The sequence below is a fragment of the Rhipicephalus microplus genome, chromosome 5 (genome assembly GCF_043290135.1).
Source record: "Rhipicephalus microplus isolate Deutch F79 chromosome 5, USDA_Rmic, whole genome shotgun sequence".
NCBI lineage: Eukaryota > Metazoa > Arthropoda > Arachnida > Ixodida > Ixodidae > Rhipicephalus > Rhipicephalus microplus.
The window spans coordinates 111215591-111232777 of record NC_134704.1 but is presented as its reverse complement, the minus strand read 5'-3'; positions in this window follow the sequence as shown (position 1 = coordinate 111232777).

Here is a 17187-nt window from a genome sequence, read left to right as displayed (position 1 = left end):
AGCACATTACGTTCAGTATTAGTGAAAGCGTATTTTACACGTGCTTGCTACACTCCAAAATTTCACACTTCCTGAAGAACTGTCGATTTTTGAGTCCCCAGTACACCAAGTGTGTGCGTCCGAAAGTAGGAAAAATATTAGATGAGGACACGCACGACTGAATGCGTAGATAGCTCCAATATACAGCTTCGGTGAGAAAAAAACGTGTTATACGTTTCAACAAAATAAATGCCATCAATTCTCGTTTTTGATGGACAGATGAGTAACTCTAATAAAAAAAAGAAGATCATCAGTATTGCTGCGAAGGAACACTGAATCACCACCTACAAATTTCCGAATCTCTTCGCTCCTAATCTATTTGTTAGAGTTTTCTGAATTTGTAACATAACTTTGTGTGATATGTGAAGAACGTGTAAGAGATATTATTTGTGTTGTTGACATATTCTTAGAGAAGAAGCTCAAAATTACAGTAAAAAATGCCAGTAAAAATGCTAGCGTGCTCTGGTTTTGAAACCATATAGTTTCCCTATATTACCAAGAGGCACCTCTTGAGCTGCAATCCTTAAGCGACCATTGGAATGATGAGTAGGGAACGGATTTGAATGAATGAATGAACGAATGAATGAATGAATGAATAAATGAATTAATGAATGAATGAATGAATGAATGAATGTTCTAAGTGGGATAAATGGGATATATAAAATATATCTGCATATCTAAAAAAATGGGAATATCTAAGTGGGATAAAGAACGTGCCGAGTATTCGTGCTCGAGGGCTTTAAAGGCAATTGTGGCTTTGTTTAACGCACATTCCCGGCGGGGTTGATCCTTGCTTGCTTTACATTGATTACAAGATTCATACCCCGACATGGCCTGTGACATCACAGACACGCGAGCATAACGCATCATGGTGCAATAGAGTGTGCACTGGCGCACTGACTCCAAACAGTCCGATCGCATACTTTCTTTATCGTGCTGCCACCTGTGACATATAGGGAGCACGTATTTCACACACGTTGCCCCAGCCGCTGTGATATACGCGGTGTACTTGCTCACATTACGCTTGGTGAGTAGGGTTCGAACACTTGCAGAATTGTACTCGTGTGATTTCTAAGCAATCAGGGTATTGCTGACCGTGATTCTGCTAACGACAGTGGCTTTCAGGTGGCCATTTATGGTCCGACTTCATATTCCAGTTTCTAACTTGTGTCTCTTAAATAAATTTCAGTTCTCAGATCACCTCGAGACGGGTAGGCATCTAGGGCAATTTTTGGCCGATTTAATTTTCCTCTTGGTGGGTGACAATACAATATTGATGGAAACTTGAGGGGTGGACCAAAATTACGCTTTGAGCTATGAACATGCGCAGAAACGTGGTCACCATGGTGCGCTTATTCGAAGAGGGTGTGTTGGAGCTAATGAATTTTTTGATTAATTGTTTGACATTTGTTTTTTCACTTCAGCTGTTTATTCAGTGACACCTACTGATTAAGTTACGTCACTGTGTGTTGAGCTACCGCAAAGAAGATCTGCCACATATATAAAAACTTAGCAAATCAATTAACGATTGAAAAAATAATAAGAACTTTTTCGGCTGGGCGACATACTCCTTGTGGGCTCTTTGATTTTGGTATAGTTTACCGGGCTAATAACCTTACTGCACTGTTAATCTTATCCACCGTAAGTTGAATTTAGGTAATTCGCATGTTATAGCGGACCTTATAAATTTATCAAAATTGACATACGAATGTATATGAATTGTATGTCACGTATTTCAATATTTCATTTTAAAGAGCAAACGAATTCATCGAAGGGAAATCGAGTGAATTGGGTAGTTTTATTAGGAATGGTATTATTCATATTCGTACTGTTTACCTGGTGCATTATTTCACATATTTTGATATTGAACAAACTTCAGACATCAGACACAAACTTCAGCTTATTCTATAGTTTAATTTGGCACATTGGTTAAAGTAACAGCTATTTCAAACCTCTTCTAGCATTATCAACCTTATTTTACTAAGAAAGATGCATGAGATGTTTATTTGAGTTCAATAAGCACCTTTAAATTAAACACACGTTTAGAATTTTGAAACATATCAGCCATGTTATCAAATATTTATGGCTTCATGTAAAATTCGGAGAGATGAATCATGCTACTACCGCCAACACTTCAATATGTTGACTCAGGTTGGGATCTGTGCGCATAAGGCTAACAATTGCCTTGACAATAGTTCAGAATATGATATATCCGAACATGTATCTTCTGATCTCCGAGCACGCACACGCAACGTTAGTAAAGCTGGTATAAAAAAGCCACATTTCTTTTCTTTGTGTACAAGCGTGTTAAAACTGTGATGCTTGTGCTTCTTGCAATACGTTACCATATTTTTCATCGGGACAAATTTTATTTGGCTAAGAAAGAACGTCTTATAGCATTCATTGTTGCAATATGGCAGCTCTTGCCATCTGCAAATTAAAACCAGCTTCTGACTCTGATTTTCCGTGCAAAGTCTTTGAGTGCGATTTCTCCCAACAACCACATGCAATTTTAAGGGGCGTTGCTCTTTATAGCAACACCCGTTTATCCCTCGTAGCCGTTGTAGTAAGTAACAAGTATAACATTTTGACCTCCAAGGTTGTGCCGGTGAGAGATTTCTTCTGTGCGTTGTTAAACAATAAAAGATAGTGCTCAATTTACATGGCAATGGCTGTTAATAGAGAATGAGAGACAAGAGCATTCGGCTTTTAGTTAACGCGCTTGCTGCAATCCCCTTTAGCAGCCATTGGCATGTACATTGAGAACTATCTGACAAGAAAGTGTTGCTAAGCTATACTCGCTGGGTGTAACCTCTTTAGTTTCAGAAAAGTTTAGCGAGTGTTGAGCCACAGTGCCATGAATACAATGAACTACTATATACCATTAATGAACTCGAGGTGGTTAAAGGTGGAAAGAAAATACGAAGCGCAAGCCGTAAGAAGGTAAAAGCCTAATTATTCTGTCTCTCATTTTACATTAACAGTCATTGGCATGTACATTGAGCACTGTCTGACAGGAAAAGGTTGCTAGGTTATACTCGCTGGGCGTAACCTCCTTGGTTTTAGAAAGGTTTAGCGAGCGTTGGGCCGCGGTGCCAATAATACCGTGAACTAGTACATACCATGAACCAAGGTGGTTGAAGGTGGAAAGTACACCCGAAGCGCAAGCTGTCAGAAAGTGTGGGTGTGCCACCTCTCGTTTAGTGCTTGGAATGTCCGCTGGATGGCGGTGTTTCTCTATAGGGAATATATGATGAAAAAATGCGAGATGGTGGTACTGGGAGTGTTGAATAGATGTACGAACGGACACACAGACAGATGCATGCATGGACCCATAAACGGACGCAGGGGTGGATGCATGGACGAACGCAGGGACGGACGCACGAACAGACGCACGCACGGACGGGTGGATGGACGCATGGACGGTCACACAGACGGGCGCATGGACGGACGAAAGCAAGAACGAATGGAGGAACGAATGCTTCGCCCCAGTCTCCATTATTCACTTCGTGGATATGCTGCCAATTTTTTTCATTAAACGTGATATATCGCTGTGTAAGTACTACCATGCTTGAAATTTCACGTTGGTGTTATTTACAATATTCTGTCATACTAATTTGCATTTTCGCACATTACAAAGTGTATTACGTTGGAAGATAAACAGCAACAACCACAACAACAACAACAAAAAAACGTTAGGATTAATCTTCGTTGTCACTACCATGTTCATACTTTAAAAACCAAGCTCCACGTGGAGCCTAGCTGCAAAAAAAATTAATAATAAACGAAATCGGGTGGAGAACGGAAAAACGAGAAAAAAAAAACAAAAAATAGTTTTGCATGCGCTCAACGACGCTGGCGCCACGTGTGGTATATCCCCTTCAGGCGCAACGTCCACATTTGTGGACGCCAAGTTCACACCTAGGTGTTTCGAAAATCGGTCTTGAATCTCGCGCGCAAACAATGCTCCCGCAACCTCTGCATCTTGCTGCAAGGACGCGTGGCGCCATCTCTTGCACTTGGTTCAAAATAACATCGTAAACAAAAGTCAAACTGGACGCCTCCACTTTCTATGGCGGGACGCGTAAGTGGCTCTGATGTTTTTATCGTTTACTTCGTACCTTTTTAGCTGGCGTGAAATTTTGCATTTGTCAGTAATAACTAAGATATCCCGCATGCCTTTTAACAATATTTTGGCAATAGGAAATCATTTGTAATGACAGAAAGGTTCAGCTAAATTTCGCGTCCACGAACGTGGACACTGCGCTTCAGTGCCTCCTTTGTTGAAGGGCTGCTATTTCTCTGTGTTTCACTTCCGGCAGCATCAAATGATGTTTACGTTAATATTTTTTGTCACCAGGAATTCAGGATCATGCATCGAGACGACAAAAAGTCGACGGTGAAACAGTGGAAGACGTCCTTAAAAAATAGCCAATGGAGATGTTTCCGATGGAGACATTTCGGACGACGAAAAGGAGGAAGAGAACGAAGAGAACACAAAATTACGTTTTGTTTGAAAAACCATTAGCCTTTTAGTTAAGATCCTGCCGCCCGGTTCTTGGCCGATCCCTCTTTGTGGGTGTGCGCCAGACTATCAAGGATCATCATCATCATCATCATCATCATCATCATCATCATCAGCTGAGCGTCAACAAGCCCCAGAAAAAGCGTGGGCGACCAAGCAGTGAGAACCCCCAGGTGATGAAAAGGAAGGCACCCAATGCGTCACCCCTGCCAGTGAGCACTCTTCGCTATGACGGCATACAGCACTGGCCACAGCAAATGAACATACCCAACGCACAACGCTGCAGGAGGGATGGATGCTCATCCAAGAGCCGCGTCCGCTGCAGGAAGTGTGACATTCTTCTTTGCCTGACATCGCAGAATGACTGCTTCGACCTCTTTCACACTGAATAGACTTTTTCTGGTAACTTCTCTCAACATTACTTTGAAAGAAGTTATTTTGAATTTAAATGGAAAGCGTGTTTTCTTCTTTGTCGCTTTTCACTAATATTACTGCTTTGAGGCGCAATGTCCACAAATGTGGACGCTGAGCAAAAATTGAACCAATAAGCATATTTTGCATTTGTTTCGAGTTTCTTACTTTAAAAGGCTTAAATATTGAAATTATGAACAAAAAAACATTTTCACGTTGCCAGATTTAATTCGCGCCTGAAGGGGATATCGATCACTAATTCATTTTTTTTCCTTCATTCTGCTCAGGAGGGGTAAACGATGCAGGGCGTTGGGGACCACGCTTTCACTTTCCTTGACTTACCCAGCCGGAACAGGGCTTCATCTCCAACCAGCTCTGACACGGCGGCGTCGATAGCTCGAATCACCGCTCACGGGCTTGCTGGAGCCTCGCGAGCCCTCGAGCGTGCGTTACACCCTCTGCGCTGGCACGCAACCGTGCTTTTCTCACTGTTGCCGCCGAGTGGGCTGCCAGAAGGCGATGTCGCCAACACGTGCTAGCCACGCGCGCTACAGACAGGAGGAGACAGGGATCGAAACTTGCCCGGTTGAGTAGCATCCGGTCGTTATTTTTTTCTTTGTTACTTTATGCATATAAGTGTTCCCGACAGCCTAGAGTAGGTGTTGAAACGGCAAAAAGCTTAAAGCTACCCGTCATTTCGTGAGAGATGCCCTCGACACATTGATAAACGGTCGGGTATCATTCAGGGCCTCTTGCGAAAATCAATCATTGCTACCACTGTTGAATTGAACTACTGGAGAAATAATGGAGAGCTGTCAAGGTGTGCTGTCTTCCGCTTTAGCGTTTGTCCATTTTCCTGCACGCACTGAGGCAATTGACTGTTTGGGATGCAAAACGTATTTACAAGCTGGTGCGAACACTTTATCTTAGTCATCCCTGTTTACTAGCCTTTCACTACTGCCGACAGTTAAGTGACAGACAGACAGACAGACAGACAGACAGACAGACAGACAGACAGACAGACAGACTGTCGATAGATAGATAGATAGATAGATATTTAGATAGATAGATAGATAGATAGATAAATAGATAGATAGATAGATAGATAGATGCGTTATTTTGCAGGGAAGTGCTTGGATTTAGATGTTTATTTTTATTTTTTAAATATCGCTCCCTTACTTTTTCATGCGACAATGTCAACGGCTAAAAAAATTCGCGATAAGGTTTCGAATAAACGTTGGGTTTTCGAGTACATGCATGGTAAAGAAAATTCGTCGAGTAAAATATAGGTTCACAGAGAGCGAAAGGCCCGGAAACAACCACCAATTCAGTATAAAACGTGTTTAGAAGTTTGTTCCTTGCATAGAGAACAAGGTACATTCAAATATTTCTTCAAGCAGTCATCAGTATATAGCCACAACGGGTGTTGAGATATTCGGTTTAGGAACAACACGCTTCCGTGAAAGACTTGTGAATTCGCCGTTTGTCGACGCACTGTCGCAATTTCGGGCAAACTGTGGTTTGGTAGTACAAACGTGCTCTCCCGGCACCTCGAAAAGCCATAAAAACATTAAGGAGGCGTTCTTCATAAGTAAGAAAATGTCTCAGTGTGTCATCCAGGCATAAATTGTTTTATCGAATAATAAGTATACTATGTAATGGAGACTGTTGGTTTCATGCTCCATCGCAGTCTATGTGTTGTTCTTCTCCTTGGTAGATAGCAGGCGGTTGCAACGGAGCCGCAATTTTGGTCAACACGGCCTCATGAAGTGTGAGGCCCATGGGGCGGCTCTATGTTCTCCTATAACAGAGTACCAAATACTCTCAATCGTTAACCACTTCAAACACACAGACAATAGACAAGAATGTGATGTCTCCGTATGCCGGTTTTATTTCCTTGGGTTTTATGCTGAATTCTACATGTCTATATACCTGACAATACATGGTGCGTAGTTTTGTTTTGTCAATTCGCTATAAATTGTCAAGACCCTGCCTGTCATGATGTGTTCTGTTCGGGCTTTTTTATAATATTGTTGTTTTCAACAAAAAATTTAGTTAGAAAGGAGCGCTTTACCATGCGCCTTTTTTGTCTTCGTACATGTGATTCGCGCTCTTGACAACAATGAAGCTGCTTGGAGCAGGAATGGTAGCCCTGACACACCAGACAAAGATTACGTGTCCTAAGTTAGATTTTACGCCACTTAGTTTAGCGAGCACAGTAGTTCGGTGATCAAAAATTTCGAAACTCCTGAAACCGGTAACATTTACAAAGTGTCGTGAAGAGCCACACTACCTAAAACAGATATTTACCATACCATACTACTATACTACCTACTAAAACTAGCTTACTATACCTACCATAACTACCTAACAATCTACCTGCGAGTGCACCTACAAACTAATCGGCCTATGCATGTACTAAAATAAAAACCAAAGACAAATTGGCGCGCATCTGTCAGGTAGAACACTGGTATATGGTCACGGCACGTCCAAACAAGATACGCCCGTGATGAGATAACTTTGAATCCTTGCTTTTTTATAAGTATATGGACCAGAACTGAGGCAACAGGCTGCGGATACAATGATTCGGGAAAGTCTTTTTGGATTTCAGCATATTGGAGGGTAACCAGCGAGAGAAACATGTATGCCGTCGTCACTGGAGCAACACATTGCCGTCAACAGCTGTTCAGCCTTGCTCTAATGGTTATGACAAAACAGCGATGACTCACTGACACTATAAAAAAAGGCCTGGTGAAGGAGGAGGAGGAGGAATAAATGAGCAAGGACAGGGAGGTTAGCCAGTTCTCAGACCGGCTGGCTACCCTGTACTGGTTAAGGGGGTAAGGAGGATAAACGATAAGAGAAAAGAGACGTAAAAAAAAAGAAAGAGAAGGTCATCAGACGATCCACGACACTGTTTACAGTCTGTCGCTAAGACCACTTGCCCGCAGAAAGCGCAACAATGCTCTCAGTGCCTTGCGTGCTGAGGACGGTCTCGGCCAGTGTCCTAATACCCTTTCTTCCGACAATTGGCGATTGTCTATTCTATCTAAAGCTTTTGACAGTTCTTTTCTTGGCATGCTGAAGCGGGGACACTCGCAGAGAAGATGGGAGAAAGTCTCTGCGCAGCCACATTTGTCACATGTCGGGCTTCTGGCCATTCCGATTCGAAACGAATAAGCATTCGTAAAGGCCACCCCAATCCACAGACGGCACAAAAGTGTCTCCTCTGCTCTGGTTATTCCTGGTGAACTCAGAAATAAGTTCACAGGGTGTCCAAACAAGAATTGCTCACGCTGAGATAACGCCAGAACCTTCAATTCTCATATGTATGCAGATCACACTTGATCCAATAACCTGTGCACATAACAATGCGAAAGAGTCAATTTGAACCTGAGCAGACTGGGGTGATGAGACTTGTGCTGAAAAACCAAGTATAACATAATTGCTAGAGTGACACGTACTGTCGACACTGGTTACGCCCTCCAGTATTTGTACTAGCAAAAGAGTGCGAATCGCTAAGCGGCACAGGGTAGGCTAGTGTCTCCTCATTCACTATACTTATTCAACGCCAGGTACAAACTTGTCGTTCGATTACATTGGACGGTGGTACCCAGTTCCTTCAAGCGGCACTGTTCTCAACAGAATGTTATCGGTAATGTCAAGCACGCATTCGACAAAGCAAACAAACAAGCAAACAAACATGGGTTATCCGCACAATATAAGAAGCGGTATATCACAAAAATCTAACGCAGTGAAGCAGAATTTATTGATTGATTGATCGATTGATTGATTGATTGATTGTAAGGTTTAACGTCCCAAAACTCCTATAGGAGTATGAGAGGCACCGTAGTAGAGGGCTCCGGAAACTTTGACCGATGGCCGAGTACCTTAGCCACTAGATCACCACAGCGGGGCTAAAGCAGAATCACTACTTCGACAAGTGGATGGATGTTCATCGCGGAATTGTTGAAGCAACGGGTAATACAATACTGTAATCTGCAGACAAGATTCTGATCGTGTTGTTACACATGAACACAGTTATCACTTATTGTTTTTATATATGTTTCTTTTTCAAAATAAATTTATTTGCGAGTTCAACACTGTGTACTTTTCTTTTGCTATTATCAGGCCCGTTGCGATGCGAAACTATAGCGTTACAGCTATAGTTGCATGTTTACTACGCATTGGTACGAGATAGCTTCCACATGTCTATTGGTGTCTGGCAGCTATAAACATTTAACGTCGACGAACCCAGGTTGAATGTTTCTCAAGATGACATTTGGTGATAGATATCTATCGCATTCACGCTGTTTTGTGGGCGGCGGATGCTTTCTTAAATATACTCTCTTACTGGTCTCCAGTCTGGGTCACAATGAAATCCAGCCATTCTAGAGCGCCATATACTGTGCAATGTTCCTGGTTTAGTTGGAAACAAGATTATTCACCATTCAAGATCAATTATTTTACGAACATTTGAGGTAGGTGTAGTGGCTAAAGTGAGAGCATAGACAAAACGGTGCTAGAGCCAGAAGATTGCCGCTGTTAGGACGCTGAAACTCGGGCTTAGATTGCCGCCTCCCGGCATGTTGTCTTTTCCACATCAAATGTGAGAGCCGCTCACACTATTTACCATATTTTCCGGACAACAGTTGCTTGCATGGAATCCAAACTGTTGCATAAAAAAGTTACATATATCCTCAACAGAGTTTGTTACAGGGTGTGCTTCTGTTGTGGACTGCTAAGTATTTATACGGACGTCATGAAACTCGGTGTCTGCAAGATGAAGTTTGATTCACTTTTTTAAATTTCGAGCGATATGTTTGTGGTACCGCCGCTCGACTATCAACATTAACATAAATGTTTTGCGCTCAAATTAACTTTCATCAGCGCTGATGAATTTCATTCTTCACTTCCTGGCGTTATGAGCACTGGCTGTGACGCATTGAACTTATGTTGGCCAGTGTACTGTTGTACCATTATGTGAGGGATGACAGCATCCGCCACCCACAAAACATCGTGAATGAACAATATGTAAAACACAACCAGCTTAACTTCAAGATCTTAAGGCTGTAACAAGGATACACATGGCAAATAGAAGGGCAGGTAAAACATGACACTTTGGTGGATTTTTTTCTCTTCATTAAATAATTCCTCATGCAAAAAAAACATGGCCCTAAATCAACTATATCAATAAAGCGCAAGCGTAAGCAGACTTTTTTTTTGGTGTGTGGGGAGGGGGGCGTGGGGCAATACTTTGAAATTGTCATTTTTTTTCTCTGTATGCCATATCGAAAAACATGTTTTTTAGCAGGTGGTCACGGGACTAGCGATCCACCCTCTGGCGACATCACTGAGGGCAAGTTGAGTAGTCTTCGTGACCAAAATGAAAGAGAGTTCAAACGGTTCATGTACACTCTTAGAAAAAAGGTGGTAGTACTTGCAAACTTTGGGGTGGTAATGGTTTGTCACATATGTTACAACCCTGGTAGTAAGCGCAGTTAGTAACGGCAAGGGTGGTAACAGTAACTACATCTGCTGTTACAACCAGCAGTTAGTAACTGTTACTGCGCTAGCCGTTACCACCCATGGGTAGTAACGTTTAATGGTTTCAAAAAAGTAGTAAAGGATACTAACTTGTTAGTTCATTTTGACATATTGTTTATTCACTGCTAATGCTGGACAATCCTTCTGTCATTACTAGAAAACTTCGGTTAACGAAGCGTGGTGTGCCATGAATGCGAAGAATGCATAAACCAAACAAGTTCACTATTTATTTACTTTTTTTCTCTTTATTTTTGGTTAAACTTCACAAACGGGTTGCTAAAATAATATATTACAATTCACAACAAACAATACAAAAAAACTTGAAAATAACTAAGGCCGTCAAGCATCACTATAACTAATCACGTCCTAGAATTCCTTCATGGTCAGTAGGGCTTCTACCCTTTCTACCCATAAAGGTACACATTCGTCTTTTCTTACTACCTCGAGTAATCTTGAGATGCTTTCTTTAAAATACTCTTTTGCTGGTCTCCTCTCTGGGTCATAATGAAATCCAGCCATTTTAGAGCACCATATACTGTGCATGGCAGTCATCATGATAAAATCAAAAGGTAATCCATCCTCATTCTCTATTGCCAAATACCTGATTCCATGATGGTCTAACGGGAACTCTTTTTTTGACTAACCTTTTTAATACGTCCCAAAACAAAACCCTTCCCAACAGTGCAGAAAAACATGGTCAATAGTTTCCGGATTCTTACAGATTAGACAGTGAGATCCCCAAGGCATATGAAACCCACACTCCTCTAGGAAGGTTCTTACAAGTAGTGTTCCGATGTGTAATTTAAAAAAGAACGTTTTGCACTTGGAGCTGCCAGCATTTTTTAAACTCATTTAAGTACATTCTGACCCTTGCGTGCTGTATATAGCGCTCTGTACAGTTAAATGGGGAGCATAGTGTCACATAAACCTTTGTACAGTTTTTTTTTCTTTCCAACGGACCACTGGTAGTCAGTTGAAAAACGTACACATAAAAACCGCACGCTGGCCACAACTCCCCTCTTGTATCCTTGCACAGAACCTGTGGTAACATGAGTGCTCACAACAAACTCAGGCAACAGTCTACTAAGTCTTGTTTGACACACTGTTAGTAGGAAAAGATCTCTTGTCTCGCGAAAAAAGAAAAACCGTTTTACTAACTGCTTGATAAACAGATGTCCTGGCGCAAGGCCTCCACACTTCACCCGTCTAAACAAATTCGTGCGACTGCACCTTTCCCAGTTAGACCCCCACACAAATATTGCAAACACCCAATGTAATTTTTGCATATTGACCCGGGAACAGTACAGCACTGTTTACTAACTTAGGCAGTAAAGAGGTCGGAAAAGTTAGTAATGGTTGCAGGTAGTAACTGCTTAAGGACGTTGGTAATAAACAAGTAGCGAAATGGTAGTAACGGTTGAAGAAAGGTAGTAAGTGCTGCAGTTACTACCTATTTGCTTGCAGTTGCTACAGCTGCTACCTTTTTACTAACTGTTTTAAGTGTGTACCCATGCTAGCTTGAGCACCCATACTGTACTTCCAAAGTTTTAGAAGTACAAAAAAATAAACAGAATTGGCCACATTAACTTTGTTCTCGGTTTACTTAGGAATATTGCCATGGTCGTTTCTCAAGCTTTGTTATCATCCCGTTACACTACATTCAACACAAACCGCGCCTACGAAGGTTAAGAAGCTTTAAGGCCGTAGTAGATAGTTTTGTTAAAATTACGCCCACTTCGTGAACATTACAGTTTTTTTTTGGAACCTAAGTTGCCGCTAGCAATAACGCTAGAATATTCGATGGCATGGGTATAAGTATAATATAATATATAATATATAAGTATATAGGATGTAATATATAATATATAAGTATATAAGTATATAAGATGGCATGGGCATGGGTATAAGGAGATGCTTCACCGCTTGTCAGTTCATCAACGGCCGGTGCTCTTGTTCACCGCTATTGGTGCCAGTGTTTTGCTGTAATCTTACTTTCCTTTTACGCAGCAACAGGTCAAGCCGAGTGACCAGATTATTCTTTACAGTACTGTCTGCTTCCCTTCATCGACGTCACGACCCCGTGACATCTGGTGGAGGTGCTTACCAGTCCGTGTACCGAATGCCCCTTCCAGCCATGAGCCAAGCCCACATCGTGAAGAGGACGTTGAAGCCAACCCTGATCAGCGAGCTAGCTGAAGACAGGAAGGGCTATATCCAGGGTACGGGGCACTACCCGATAATGTTCGCAAACCCAAGGCCGCCACATCTACAGCGAGCACAATGACCGCCCCTGTGCCACCGCTGGCATGGTGATAATGAACCTGCCGAGAGAGCCACCGAGCTTCCACGGATCCTCATCTGAGGAAGTGGAGGCTTGGCTGAAGACATATGACGGAGCGGCCGCCTTGAACCAGTGGGACTCAGAATAAAAGCTACGTCACGTCCACTTTTACCTGGAAGACGTGGCGAGGACGTTGTTCAAGAACCATGAGTCGTAACATCGAACTTGGGGCCTCTTCCACGGTGCATCCCTTGAAAGGTTCACGAGCGATGCCCGAAAAGAGAGGACCGCTTGTTTGCTGGAAAGACGGGCACAGCTTCCGAACAAAAGCGTCACAATCTTTGCAGAAGAGATGATTCATCTGTTCCAGCTAACCGACCCCGACATGACTGAGGAGAATGTGGTCCGTTTGCGCATGCGAGAAGTAATGCAAGACCTCTTCGCTGAGCTGGTGCGGAACCCGCCGAAAACAGTCCGAGAGTTTGTGTCGGAGGCAACGACAATTGAGAAAATGCTGGAAATGCGCACCCACCAGTACGATCGTCGATCGACGCAAGACAGTGCAACTAGTCATGCCCTCGGCTCCGACAACATACGTGAAACTATCCGGCAGATCGTAGTGGTAACCCCAGTGAGGGCTGGGGGCATTAAAGTCCCCGACAATCACCAGTGGTTGTCGGGCCGCTATACGCAGTGCCCGATGGAAGAGATGCGCAAACGAAGCCCTCGCAAGGCGAGGGGGACAGTACACGTTTAAGATATGTATTGATGGTTGGCTCCTCCGCTGAGACAGCACTGATATCATGCAGTAGTCTTAAGGAAGATCCAGATCGAGGTCGATCTGTATCGCCGTGTAAGCTTTATGCACGAGGAGGCATGTGGTGGTGCCGCCTACATAGGAGCAGTATCCAGAAAGGGATGGAGCAGGGCCAGATTCTTGGAGCGCCAAGACGGCCGGCTGAGAGCCAAGTGAGCTGAGGAAAAGGGAAAGATGTGAACGCTTTCGCCTGTTCCCGAAGCCTCCAGGGTTCCACTGCATGATCTCGAATTTAGACGCAATGTTTGAACGGGACGTACGATTGGTAGCCATCGTGACTGTCCTAGGTTTTATATTTGGTCCTCCATGTCCCGCTCGGAATCCTCAGAGGCAGGGAGGGGCACGGAGGCCGGATTGTCCGACGGCGGGGTGGTGGTAGCCACCTTACGACGACGCCGTGGAGCTGTACCCTCACTGCTCACCGAGCAGGAGCGGGAACGCGATGCCTTGGGTTGAAACTGGGTGATTGCCCAGGCTTGAATAGCCTGGGTAACCTCTACTACTATGCGTTGGACTGAGAAGCTGGTGAGGAGGTGATTAATCGAAGCTTCGACGCGCGTGAGGCGTTCCTCTACGCGCGGGGTGTGCTCTTCGCTAGGGAGAGTTTGGTTAGCGAGCAAGAGAACCTGAGGTGCCCCAGGAGCCTCAAGAGCTTCTGGAGTAGATGGGGCACCGCTTCCGAGTGCTGGAGTACACATGGCTGCTTGAACCGGCGGTTTAATGGCAGTGGACTTAGCGCGAGGACTAAGCTTGGACGTAGCTGGCGTAGCCGCCTGGACAGAGGAGGCAATACCGGATGGCCTTGCAGTACACTGTTGTTGGGGTTGAAGTCGCTTATTTATTTTCTCATTTCCTCGCTGAGCCTGACGCTTCTTACCGATCCGGCACAACCCACACGTTCCGGCAACTCGGTCACGCGAGACACATGGCCCGACCTCTCCCTCACCCGTCACATCCGTGATGCTACATGGGAAAATTTAGGCGAAAACCTAGGCAGCGATCACTTTTTACTCCGCATTTCGTTCACACCGCTGCAGAAAATGCGCCAACACTGGGGCCAAGCCCGTCTCACCGATTGCACTCAGTTCAGAATGCAACCATTCCCCGCCGGCCTCTCCTCGACCGAATATGCAGCGTGGGCATCATACGCTCTTCATATGAAACAAGCGAACACTCGCACCCTTGCAACCTCTAATTTGACTCCTGCAATCAATCCACACCTCCTACATCTTTGGCACGCTCGCCGCGGGTTCATAAGGCGCTGGAAACGCAACAAACTTAATCGGAAACTTCGCGCTCGCATTGAGGCGCTCACTGCAGAGGCGGCCGCATACTCCGCACAACTTTCCGATGCTGACTGGGCAGACACTTGTTCGAAGGCTGCAAACCAGATGAGCTCTAAGAGTGCGTGGCGACTCTTTAGAAGCCTTCTCGATCCCTCCACCACCAGGGGAGAAACGCAACGCCAGCTCCACCGTGTTCTGCATGCATTTCAGGGCACTACGGATGAACCCGCGCGAGAACTTTGTGACCGCAACATCTGCCGCACAATTGATCCCGCAGGCCCAGCATATACGTATTCCGGCGCCTCTAACACTGACCTCAACGCCCCATACACGCTTTCTGATTTACGATTTGCACTCATGAAAATGCGACGGGGCACGGCCCCTGGACGCGACGGAATCACAGTATCGCTCCTGGCAAATCTTCCCGACCAAGCACACCTCTCGCTACTCCAGCTTATAAATTCAATATGGGACGGTTCTCCGCTTCCAACGGAATGGACCACATCAGTCGTGACATTCATTCCCAAATCGGCAAAGTCCTTTAGTATTGAGAAACTGAGACCCATCTCACTTACGTCTTGCGCAGGCAAACTCATGGAAACCATGTTTCGCGAACGCCTTTCGGCCTACTTGGAGGCCAGGAGCACGTTTGCCGACAGGATGTTTGGCTTTCGCCCGCATCTGTCGGCGCAGGACGTCCTGCTCCAGCTTCAACACGATATCATAGAGCCGACTACTATGCGCCATAACGATAAAGCCGTGCTCGCTCTCGATCTCCGCAGGGCGTTCGGCAACGTCAAACACAGCACTATACTCACTAACCTGTCTACCACAAACTGCGGGCAGAAGACTTTCAACTACATTCGCGCCTTTCTATCACATCGCACCGCCTTCATTCGCCTTAATTCTACCGAACATGGCCCGTACTTATTAGACACGCGGGGTACACCTCAAGGGGCAGTCCTGTCTCCTCTGCTTTTTAACCTGGCGATGATGAACCTCCTCTCTCTTCTAAGCGAGGTCGAGGGAATACAACACGCACTATATGCGGACGATATCACAATCTGGACCAACACCGGCTCCGTAGTGCAAATCGAAGAACGCCTGCAAAAGGCTGCCCTTCTGGTGGACACCTACGCAGGTTCATGCGGCCTGGAGTGCTCTCCAGCTAAATCAGCTCTTCTTTCAGTCTCTCCGCTACCGCCGCCTCAAATTTTTCTTCCGTCCGGGCCCGTCTCGTCAGTGCAAAATATTCGGGTTCTTGGCCTTCACCTCACATCGTCCTTGGATCCAAAGGGCACAATAGCAGGCCTCAGACGCACCAGCGAACAGGTGAGCCGCATGATACGGCGAGTTTCTACCAAGCGCGGCGGCCTCCGCGGGTCTCAGTCTCTCCGATTGGCCCACGCGTTTGTGACCAGTCGCGTCCTCTACGCCTTGCCTTACCTTTGCCTGCGTCGTCGACACGAGCACCAGCTGGACGTCCTTCTTCGTTCAGTATACAAACGCGCTCTCGACCTACCTATTGCAACTTCCAACAGCCGATTCACGGCTCTGGGGGTACACAACACCTTTGCAGAGATGCGCGAAGCTCATCGCGTTAACCAAATCAATCGACTGTCGCAGACGCCTTCAGGGCGCCGTCTTCTACACAGACTTGGCCTTAACCCGATATCTGACCAAGACCCTCTGCAGCCGGTACCAGAGCTCTGACGTCAAAAGCTATGGGTGGAACCTCTACCCCGTAATATGAACCCTGACCTCCATCCTGGCCGTAGACTAGCACGCGCCGCGGCCTTTCATACGCGACACTCCGATCGTCCTGGTGTTTTCTACGTGGATGTCTCGGGTCCCTCCCCCTCGGGTCACTTCACGGCTGCCGTGATTACAGAGGGCAAACACGTAGATGACCTCTCCTTTCGAGCAGACACAGTAACGCACGCTGAAGAGGTTGCCATAGCTTTGGCCGCCTCTCACCCTGCCTCACGCACCATCCTGACGGACTCGCGCTCGGCCTGTTCTCAGTACCTTCAGGGTTCCATTGCTCCGCTGGCGGCTAGCCTACTACAGGCAGCCTCTTGGCGCTTTGACCCTCATCCCATTCGTATAGTGTGGACCCCAGGCCACTCGGGCCTGTCCGGCAACGAGGCGGCAAATGCCGCTGCCCGCGCTTCTCCTGTCCGGGCCGTTGCCCCTCCATGTGCCGAGACGGAATCTGGAAATACCAACCTGACGCGCTTTCGCGAAATTTAGGCTTATTACCGGGCTTCGCGCCGCCTCT